The sequence below is a fragment of the Leuresthes tenuis genome, unplaced genomic scaffold (genome assembly GCF_036924035.1).
Source record: "Leuresthes tenuis unplaced genomic scaffold, fLeuTen1.0.hap1 SCAF_4, whole genome shotgun sequence".
Taxonomy (NCBI): Eukaryota; Metazoa; Chordata; class Actinopteri; order Atheriniformes; family Atherinopsidae; genus Leuresthes; species Leuresthes tenuis.
Genome location: NW_027325358.1, coordinates 37,066,587 through 37,078,900, shown reverse-complemented (window position 1 = coordinate 37,078,900; position 12,314 = coordinate 37,066,587). Strand labels below are relative to the sequence as shown.

The 12,314-nt window shown below is 45.4% G+C and overlaps 1 protein-coding gene across 1 annotated transcript in view; it reads left to right on the top strand.

The window, feature by feature from the left end:
• LOC140305163 (teneurin-3-like) overlaps positions 1-12,314 on the top strand; it is a 159,817-nt gene that overhangs the window by 71,707 nt on the left and 75,796 nt on the right. The window lies entirely within an intron of this gene.

Below are 12,314 nucleotides of genomic sequence, written 5' to 3'. Positions count from 1 at the left end.
TAGGCAAATTATTGGACAAATATGTTATTACACCTCAGTCAAACATGGATGATTAAAACAATTATCAAATATATTAAATTAGGTCTCAATATCATGAGGAAATGAGCAGCATTCTCTGCTCTTAGATGCTGGGGATGTGTCTGCCCGAACACCCTGATAAACAGATCTCAGATTAGTTTATGCAAACCACACTTTCGAGTCAAACAGAGCATATTTTAACCAAAGCAAACTGCTTAGATGTAGATTCACAAATGTGGACAGATATTGAACAGTTACGATTTGCTAACCTTAAATTTTAAATTGTGAAACTTATATTTGCATGTCAAGTATGTCCTATTTGGGATTCAATCAAAATACATCCTCATAGTTTCTCAGGAGGAGGGGAAGGAAAGGCTTAGCTTGGCAGTTGCAGTGGTGTTTTGGTGTACTCTCTTACTCCATGTTGTCTTCTGTAAAAGTTTGTAAAACCATTTGTTTGCAGTTCTTATCAGTGTGGTTCTGCACAGAAGGAATCTACTAAGCATCCATTGACCATTGTTACTCCTGAAAGTTAAGTTTTCTGGTTGAGGTGTGCAGCCCTCAAACCTCTGCACAGTGCCTCTGGCCAGTCACTAAATTAATTCATCGTCTGTAGTAACATACACACAGTACAGTGCATATATGCACATAAAGTCCCATGAAATCCGCGGAACAGGACTGTTAACTTTGCACTTAGATCAACCAAGCATAAATCTGATTTTCTGAGCTGGTATGTTTTCAGGTCTGCTGTGGTGCTGCATTTAGTTACACTTTTCGCAAAATTAATCTATTCTTTTTTTCTCATTTTTGCTCTAAAATTTTAAGCCGCCTAAGTTCTGCAAATTCTGGTATTTGGTATATTTCTGTGATGAATGCTGAACAGTAAGGTAGCAAGTTCCTTGTCTGAAGCTAATGTATTGTAATTGGCCTAGTGTTAGGCATTGTGCAGGTTTTGCTCACCTTATACCTAATTCCATTGTGTCATGGAAATGTGGTTTTAGACCTTTAAAAAACAATCCTGAACAGAAAATTGAAACATTGTTTAACTCTGTGATTCAGTAAAACACAGTTCTTTGCCTTTTAACAAAGTCACAAAGTCAGAGGGGCCAACTATTTAGCCCCGGACAATGTGTAAAAGTAAATTTATGACTGATCAAGGGTATAATTATCTATCAAAGGTTACTCGTTGAGGTCTTGGGATAAAAGAACAAGGATAAATGCACATTTAACAGAAAAATGCTAAACCACAGAGTGCATCAGTTGTCCTCCAGTTCTAATTTCAGCAGCATCAGTATTTGAGGAATAAAAAAAAGTCACGACTTAATCATCTTATCACCTTCCTTTTCACAGCTGTCCTAATTGGAGCTCATTTAAAATTGATATAAGCTTTAATTAAACAGCAGCAAACGTTATCTTTTGTTGTGCCATTGATATTATAAATCTATAGAATTCTCCTTTTTATTTGTTCATTAAAGATGAAATGACACATATTAACTGATTTTACCGATTATTAATTTCTTTTCTTTGTTCTTTCTTTTTGACTTAAGTTTGTTTATCCTGATTTCAGCCCATTTTTTGTGTGTGGAGATGTTGCCTTTCATAAGGCCAACTGTTTTCTTTATTTTTCTTGTTTATGCTACTTTGATTATTTGGTCACTTTGCTCAACGTTTATTACCAAAATCAATAATTTAAAACTATCTGAATTTATTTATAGGATACATAAAATATATTTCTGTGCTGGAATTATTGAAATAACATTCCAACCTTATGATCTAACCATAACCTGAAAGTATATTTTGAGGCATTTATTTCGGTTTCAAGACACAAGAATAAGATTTTAGAGCAACCTAAAAAAGCATTTTACTCTTTTTATATATGTCATGTTATTACTGCTAATATTTCAACGTAGAGCCAAATTTCAACTGGATTTTTTATTCCATCACAAGCTAATACAGCGGCTATGGCTATAACTCCAAGGTTCCTCACTGTAGAACTAGAAGCCAAGGAAATACCATCCAGAGTAACTATATAACTAGACAATTTCTCCCTGAAACGCTCAGGTCCAAAGAAAACAACTTCAGTTTTGTCTGAATTTAGAAGCAGACAGTTCTGAGTCATCCAGGTCTTCATATCTTTAAGACATGCTTGTTGTCTGGTTAATCTGGTTTCATAGATAAGTGCAGATGAGTATCATCAGCATAACAATGGAAATTTATGCGATGCTGTCTAATAATGTTACCTAATGGAAGCATGTATAAAGTAAAAAGAATCGGTCCAAGCACAGAACCCTGAGGAACTCCATGACTTACCCTGTTGTGTGAGGAAGATTCTTCGTTTACAAGAACAAACTGGAATCTATCAGATACATATGACATAAACCAGCCTAATGCAGTTCCTTTAATCCCAATAACATGTTGAAGTCTCTGTAACAGAATGCTGTGATCGATCGTATCAAATGCAGCACTGAGATCCAACAGGACAAGCACAGAAACAAGTCCGCTATCAGAGGCTAAGAGGAGATCATTGGTAACTTTCACCAGTGCTGTTTCTGTGCTGTGATGCACTCTGAATCCTGACTGAAACTCTTCAAACAGATTATTTCTATGTAAATGATCACAAAGTTGAGCTGCAACTATTTTAATAAGAATTTTAAACAAGAAGGGGAGATTGGATATAGGTCGATAATTATCCAACACTTCTGAATCAAGAGTAGGTTTTTTTAAGTAAAGGTTTAATTACAGCAACCTTAAAAGTCTGAGGTACATATCCTGTCAACAAAGACAGATTGATCAAATCCAGTATGGAAGTGTCAATTAAGGGGAAAACCTCCTTGAACAGTCTGGTTGGGATTGGGTCTAAAATACAAGTTGATAGTTTAAAAGTGACTATTGCTGTTGTTAGCTCAGAGAGATTAACTGGGCAGAAGCTGTCTAAATACAAATCAGGTTCTAAAGATACTTCTAAAGCTGCTGTTCTTCTCTGATAGAAACTATTTTATTGATAAAGAATCTCATGAAATCATCACTGCTGAGAGTTAAAGGAATACATGGCTCAATAGAGCTCAGACTCTTTGTCAGCCTGGCTAGAGCGCTGAAAAGAAACCTGGGATTATTCTTATTCTCTTCTATCAATGATGAATAATAAGCAGTTCTATCTTTCCTAAGGGCTTTCTTACACATTATTAAACTATCTTTCCAGAATAATCGTTCAAAACTCAAGATTCTTTTTACTGACTCGGGAGTTACAAGTCATTGTCTCCATTAACTTGTTCACTGACTCACTGCTGCTCTCTCTGCTGCTGCAAAGAGGACACATGCCTCATAACTGTTATTCTATTTGCAATTGTGTTAACGTATCAAGCTAATGACTGTATTAGCTTTGTTGCTAAAGCAATGGCTTTGCTCCAGCTCACAATTCACTCACTCTCCCTCCCAGCGCGTAGAGCCCCTCCCTTACCTGAGAAACTCACCAACTCGTTGCTTCTCATGATTCATACCTGACTCGCGGTTCACTGCTCACTCGCTCTCCCTCCCAGCTTGTAGAAACTCACCAACTCCCTGCTACACACGATTCACGATTCTTTTATTCTAATGGTGCACTGTTGAAAGTTAGAATATTGTTATTTTTGCAATATTGTTTAGGTTGTTCAAATGTTCTATTTGTGCACAGTTTCATACATTTTATTAAAATTTTGCACTGTTTCGCACTGAATGTTAATTTATTAGCTGTTTCGGTTATTTTCATTTATTTAGCGAGAAAGAAAAAAAATGTTTAGCCTTGGAGACTTTTTGATTTTGAGCCTTTTTCACAATGATTTGGGGGCTGGAGTGGTTTGGAACTTGTTTGTACATTCCGTGGTGCACACTCTGGGAGACTGATTTGAGTGACTCGAAAACCCGATTCACTTTGGTGAGTGACTCATACAAACTTGAGTCAGTAAAAGGAATCGAATATCCCATCACTACAGCCTTATCACTGAAGATCTGCTCCAGTGAGCCACAGAGTTCAGCGCGTAAGCGGCGTGCTTTCAGTCAGTCACCACGCTTCATTTTCACTCAACCACCTGCCACTCCTTGACTGGCTTTTCGTCGCTTGGGTGAAATGGCAGAGCTGCCCGAAAAGAAGTTCGGAAACAGCAAAAGTTTCTCGACATCTACCGAGAGAGATGGCCTTGTCTCTGTGTGCCCAGGCTGCCTCATCACACATTCTGCACCATATGCAAGACGGACATCGACATTAGCCACCAAGGAGCAACAGGTAACTTTGTTGTGTTAGCTGTATTAGCATAGCAAAACTTGCAATGTAATGAAGTCACCAGTCAGTGTTTCCCACAGATTTTCAGGAAACTGTGGCGCGGGGGGAAGGGTGGGGGGTACAAGTGCAATTTGAACACATTATCGCAATTTAGAGCCTTTGTTTACAGTGTCACCTGTCCATGTGCTTGTGTTTGTGTGTGTGTAAGTGCGTGTGTGCGCCAGCGCGCGAGAGAGAGTGACGGGCTGCCACAGACTCGTTAATGGGAAACACTGGCTGGTCACCAGTTAAACCAAAATCTATAAAATAACCTATGATGTGACAGTGATTGCTCCAAGCCTATGTTAAAGATGATGTTTTAGATATCTAGGTTTTTTTTAGAGTGTGTCTGTGCATGTGTGTCTATATGATGTATAATGTAATTTAAAGTGTTCATATAGTAGCCTATTGTAATCTACTCCCTCTCCACCTATATTTTCAGATTGCTGACACCATGTAGAAGGCGCAAAACACAAAAAACTGGAGGGTGCCATTGCCTCTGTACCGAAGATCGACACAAAGTTCTTTGGAGAGCAAGACCTGAGGATCACCTGGGCAGAGACACTTTTTACCAACTTCATAGACTAGGACAATTTGCCTTTGTCTATAGCTGATCATGCAGGACCGTTGTTAAGGAAAATGTTTCCAGACAGTCAAATTGACCAGTATTACGGCTGTGCCCCACCAAGACAGCTGCTATCATTAATAAACGTTAGAAAAATTATAAACAACTTGCCTGTGCTCAAATGTGCCATTCCCCATTCAGTATAGCAACTGATGGCAGCACTGACATGGACGATGTAAAGCTCTACCTTTTGGTTGTTCGTCTCTTTGATTCGAATGTTGGAAAAGTAGCAGTTGTACTCCTGAAAATTGTTGAGTGCAGAGAGTCTACTGGAGAAGGCATAAAGAAGAGAAACATATCCTAGGGGAATTGTGTAAGCTTTTGTGCAAACAGAGGGGTTAAAAAAGGTGTTGCAGCATATATTAAGTCACAGAATCCAAACATTTACATGGTGGGCTGTGCTTGCCACCTGACACACGTAGCTGCTGCAAAGGCCAGAAGATGTCTATGTGTTGATATTGAAGACATGCTCATCAAGATTTACTACTACCTTGACAAGAGTAGTAAGAGGAAGTCTTTGCTGCATAACCTCCAAATGCTTTGAGGAAGATTTTTAAATTATCCTCAACCAGATGGCTTTCTCTTGGCCAATGTGTCAATCGACTCCGTTTTTTGCAGAAGAGGTAGTAGGGAAGACCTAAACCTCTCACATCCTCAGCTCATCCCTCGCTGAAGAGCCTAGCTGCCCCTAACCCCTCAACTCTCACACCTACCTCAGGTAAGATTGCTGTCTCAAAGGCTGTGTCCTCCAGCTTTTTGAAGACCAAAGTCCAGCAGAAAACACAATCAAAGACAGGACCAAGCTCCACACAGCAACGCATAGGGCCTACACCCAAACAGCTGCAGGCAGGACCTAGCTGTACACAGCTGCAGGCAGGAACTATACCAAGACAGCTGAGGGCAGGAACTACACCATGACAGCTGCAGGCAGGAACTACACCAAAACAGATAGAGGCAAGACCCACACCTACAAAACTGCCGGCAGAAACTACACCAAAACCGCTGCAGGCAAGACCCACACCAAAACAGCTGCAGGCAGGGCCTAGCTGTACACAGCTGCAGGCAGGAACTACACCAAAACCGCTGCAGGCAAGACCCACACCCAAACAGCTGCAGACAGGGCCTAGCTGTACACAGCTGCAGGCAGGAACTACACCAAAACAGATGCAGGCAGGAACTACACCAAAACAGATGCAGGCAGGAACTACACCAAAACAGATGCAGGCAAGACCCACACCAACAAAACTGCAGGCAGAAACTACACTAAAACAGCTGCAGGCAGAAACTACACCAAAACACATGCAGGCAAGACCCACACCAAAATAGCTGCAGGCAGGAACTACACCCAAACCGCTGCAGACAGGGCCTAGCTGTACACAGCTGCAGGCAGGAACTACACCAAAACAGATGCAGGCAGGAACTACACCAAGACAGCTGCAGGCAGGAACTACACCAAGACAGCTGCAGGCAAGGCTCACACCAAAAACAGCTGCAGGCAGAAACTACACCAAAACAGATGCAGGCAAGACCCACACCAAAAACAGCTGCAGGCAGAAACTACACCAAAACAGCTGCAAACAGGGCCTAGCTGTACACAGCTGCAGGCAGGAAATACACCAAAACAGCTGCAGGCAGGAACTACACGAAAACAGATGCAGGCAGGAACTACACCAAAACAGATGCAGGAAAGACCCACACCAAAACAGCTGCAGGCAGAAACTACACCAAAACAGCTGCAGGCAGGAACTACACCAAAACAGCTGCAGGCAGAAACTACACCAAAACAGCTGCAGGCAGAAACTACACCAAAACAGCTGCAGGCAGAAACTACACCAAAACAGCTGCAGTCAGAAACTACACCAAAACAGCTGCAGGCAGGAACTACACCAGAACAGATGCAGGCAAGACCCACACTAACAAAACTGCCGACAGAAACTACACCAAAACAGCTGCAGGCAAGACCCACACCAAAACAGCTGCAGGCAGGAACTACACCCAAACAGCTGCAGACAGGGCCTAGCTGTACACAGCTGAGGGCAGGAACTACACCAAAACAGCTGCAGGCAGGAACTACACAAAAACAGATGCAGGCAAGACCCACACCAAAACAGCTGCACGCAGAAACTACACCAAAACAGCTGCAGGCAGAAACTACACCAAAACAGATGCAGGCAGAAACTACACCAAAACACATGCAGGCAAGACCCACACCAAAATAGCTGCAGGCAGGAACTACACCAAAACAGCTGCAGGCAGGAACTACACCAAAACAGATGCAGGCAGGAACTACACCAAAACAGATGCAGGAAAGACCCACACCAAAACAGCTGCAGGCAGAAACTACACCAAAACAGCTGCAGGCAGGAACTACACCAAAACAGCTGCAGGCAGAAACTACACCAAAACAGCTGCAGGCAGAAACTACACCAAAAACAGCTGCAGGCAGAAACTACACCAAAACAGCTGCAGTCAGAAACTACACCAAAACAGCTGCAGGCAGGAACTACACCAGAACAGATGCAGGCAAGACCCACACTAACAAAACTGCCGACAGAAACTACACCAAAACAGCTGCAGGCAAGACCCACACCAAAACAGCTGCAGGCAGGAACTACACCCAAACAGCTGCAGACAGGGCCTAGCTGTACACAGCTGAGGGCAGGAACTACACCAAAACAGCTGCAGGCAGGAACTACACAAAAACAGATGCAGGCAGGAACTACACCAAAACAGCTGCAGACAGAAACTACACCAAAACAGCTGCAGGCAGAAACTACACCAAAACAGATGCAGGCAAGACCCACACCAAAACAGCTGCAGGCAGAAACTACACCAAAACAGCTGCAGGCAGAAACTACACCAAAACAGATGCAGGCAGAAACTACACCAAAACACATGCAGGCAAGACCCACACCAAAACAGCTGCAGGCAGGAACTACAACCAAACAGCTGCAGTGAGGGCCTAGCTGTACACAGCTGCAGGCAGGAACTACACCAACAAAACGGCAGGCAGAAACTACACCAAAACAGCTGCAGGCAGAAACTACACCAAAACACATGCAGGCAAGACCCACACCAAAACAGCTGCTGGCAGGAACTACACCCAAAAAGCTGCAGACAGGGCCTAGCTGTACACAGCTGCAGGCAGGAACTACACCAAAACAGATGCAGGCAGAAACTACACCAAAACACATGCAGGCAAGACCCACACCAAAACAGCTGCAGGCAGGAACTACAACCAAACAGCTGCAGTGAGGGCCTAGCTGTACACAGCTGCAGGCAGGAACTACACCAAAACAGCTGCAGGCAGGAACTACACCAACAAAACGGCAGGCAGAAACTACACCAAAACAGCTGCAGGCAGAAACTACACCAAAACACATGCAGGCAAGACCCACACCAAAACAGCTGCTGGCAGGAACTACACCCAAAAAGCTGCAGACAGGGCCTAGCTGTACACAGCTGCAGGCAGGAACTACACCAAAACAGCTGCAGGCAGAAACTACACCAAAACAGCTGCAGGCAGAAACTACACCAAAACAGCTGCAGGCAGAAACTACACCAAAACAGATGCAGGCAGAAACTACACCAAAACACATGCAGGCAGAAACTACACCAAAACAGCTGCAAACAGGGCCTAGCTGTACACAGCTGCAGGCAGGAACTACAACCAAACAGCTGCAGTGAGGGCCTAGCTGTACACAGCTGCAGGCAGGAACTACACCAAAACAGCTGCAGGCAGAAACTACACCAAAACAGCTGCAAACAGGGCCTAGCTGTACACAGCTGCAGGCAGGAACTACACCAAAACAGCTGCAGGCAGGAACTACACAAAAACAGATGCAGGCAAGACCCACACCAAAACAGCTGCAGGCAGGAACTACACCCAAACAGCTGCAGACAGGGCCTAGCTGTACACAGCTGCAGGCAGGAACTACACCAAAAACAGCTGCAGGCAGAAACTACACCAAAACAGCTGCAGTCAGAAACTACACCAAAACAGCTGCAGGCAGGAACTACACCAGAACAGATGCAGGCAAGACCCACACTAACAAAACTGCCGACAGAAACTACACCAAAACAGCTGCAGGCAAGACCCACACCAAAACAGCTGCAGGCAGGAACTACACCCAAACAGCTGCAGACAGGGCCTAGCTGTACACAGCTGAGGGCAGGAACTACACCAAAACAGCTGCAGGCAGGAACTACACAAAAACAGATGCAGGCAGGAACTACACCAAAACAGCTGCAGACAGAAACTACACCAAAACAGCTGCAGGCAGAAACTACACCAAAACAGATGCAGGCAAGACCCACATCAAAACAGCTGCAGGCAGAAACTACACCAAAACAGCTGCAGGCAGAAACTACACCAAAACAGATGCAGGCAGAAACTACACCAAAACACATGCAGGCAAGACCCACACCAAAACAGCTGCAGGCAGGAACTACAACCAAACAGCTGCAGTGAGGGCCTAGCTGTACACAGCTGCAGGCAGGAACTACACCAAAACAGCTGCAGGCAGGAACTACACCAACAAAACGGCAGGCAGAAACTACACCAAAACAGCTGCAGGCAGAAACTACACCAAAACACATGCAGGCAAGACCCACACCAAAACAGCTGCTGGCAGGAACTACACCCAAAAAGCTGCAGACAGGGCCTAGCTGTACACAGCTGCAGGCAGGAACTACACCAAAACAGATGCAGGCAGAAACTACACCAAAACACATGCAGGCAAGACCCACACCAAAACAGCTGCAGGCAGGAACTACAACCAAACAGCTGCAGTGAGGGCCTAGCTGTACACAGCTGCAGGCAGGAACTACACCAAAACAGCTGCAGGCAGGAACTACACCAACAAAACGGCAGGCAGAAACTACACCAAAACAGCTGCAGGCAGAAACTACACCAAAACACATGCAGGCAAGACCCACACCAAAACAGCTGCTGGCAGGAACTACACCCAAAAAGCTGCAGACAGGGCCTAGCTGTACACAGCTGCAGGCAGGAACTACACCAAAACAGCTGCAGGCAGGAACTACACGAAAACAGATGCAGGCAAGACCCACACCAAAACAGCTGCAGGCAGAAACTACACCAAAACAGCTGCAGGCAGAAACTACACCAAAACAGCTGCAGGCAGAAACTACACCAAAACAGATGCAGGCAGAAACTACACCAAAACACATGCAGGCAGAAACTACACCAAAACAGCTGCAAACAGGGCCTAGCTGTACACAGCTGCAGGCAGGAACTACAACCAAACAGCTGCAGTGAGGGCCTAGCTGTACACAGCTGCAGGCAGGAACTACACCAAAACAGCTGCAGGCAGAAACTACACCAAAACAGCTGCAAACAGGGCCTAGCTGTACACAGCTGCAGGCAGGAACTACACCAAAACAGCTGCAGGCAGGAACTACACAAAAACAGATGCAGGCAAGACCCACACCAAAACAGCTGCAGGCAGGAACTACACCCAAACAGCTGCAGACAGGGCCTAGCTGTACACAGCTGCAGGCAGGAACTACACCAAAACAGCTGCAGGCAGGAACTACACAAAAACAGATGCAGGCAAGACCCACACCAAAACAGCTGCAGGCAGAAACTACACCAAAACAGCTGCAAGCAGGAACTACAACCAAACAGCTGCAGTGAGGGCCTAGCTGTACACAGCTGCAGGCAGGAACTACACCAACAAAACGGCAGGCAGAAACTACACCAAAACAGCTGCAGTCAGAAACTACACCAAAACAGCTGCAGGCAGGAACTACACCAGAACAGATGCAGGCAAGACCCACACTAACAAAACTGCCGACAGAAACTACACCAAAACAGCTGCAGGCAAGACCCACACCAAAACAGCTGCAGGCAGGAACTACACCCAAACAGCTGCAGACAGGGCCTAGCTGTACACAGCTGAGGGCAGGAACTACACCAAAACAGCTGCAGGCAGGAACTACACAAAAACAGATGCAGGCAAGACCCACACCAAAACAGCTGCACGCAGAAACTACACCAAAACAGCTGCAGGCAGAAACTACACCAAAACAGATGCAGGCAGAAACTACACCAAAACACATGCAGGCAAGACCCACACCAAAACAGCTGCAGGCAGGAACTACACCAAAACAGCTGCAGGCAGGAACTACACGAAAACAGATGCAGGCAGGAACTACACCAAAACAGATGCAGGAAAGACCCACACCAAAACAGCTGCAGGCAGAAACTACACCAAAACAGCTGCAGGCAGGAACTACACCAAAACAGCTGCAGGCAGAAACTACACCAAAACAGCTGCAGGCAGAAACTACACCAAAAACAGCTGCAGGCAGAAACTACACCAAAACAGCTGCAGTCAGAAACTACACCAAAACAGCTGCAGGCAGGAACTACACCAGAACAGATGCAGGCAAGACCCACACTAACAAAACTGCCGACAGAAACTACACCAAAACAGCTGCAGGCAAGACCCACACCAAAACAGCTGCAGGCAGGAACTACACCCAAACAGCTGCAGACAGGGCCTAGCTGTACACAGCTGAGGGCAGGAACTACACCAAAACAGCTGCAGGCAGGAACTACACAAAAACAGATGCAGGCAGGAACTACACCAAAACAGCTGCAGACAGAAACTACACCAAAACAGCTGCAGGCAGAAACTACACCAAAACAGATGCAGGCAAGACCCACACCAAAACAGCTGCAGGCAGAAACTACACCAAAACAGCTGCAGGCAGAAACTACACCAAAACAGATGCAGGCAGAAACTACACCAAAACACATGCAGGCAAGACCCACACCAAAACAGCTGCAGGCAGGAACTACAACCAAACAGCTGCAGTGAGGGCCTAGCTGTACACAACTGCAGGCAGGAACTACACCAAAACAGCTGCAGGCAGGAACTACACCAACAAAACGGCAGGCAGAAACTACACCAAAACAGCTGCAGGCAGAAACTACACCAAAACACATGCAGGCAAGACCCACACCAAAACAGCTGCTGGCAGGAACTACACCCAAAAAGCTGCAGACAGGGCCTAGCTGTACACAGCTGCAGGCAGGAACTACACCAAAACACATGCAGGCAAGACCCACACCAAAACAGCTGCAGGCAGGAACTACAACCAAACAGCTGCAGTGAGGGCCTAGCTGTACACAGCTGCAGGCAGGAACTACACCAAAACAGCTGCAGGCAGGAACTACACCAACAAAACGGCAGGCAGAAACTACACCAAAACAGCTGCAGGCAGAAACTACACCAAAACACATGCAGGCAAGACCCACACCAAAACAGCTGCTGGCAGGAACTACACCCAAAAAGCTGCAGACAGGGCCTAGCTGTACACAGCTGCAGGCAGGAACTACACCAAAAC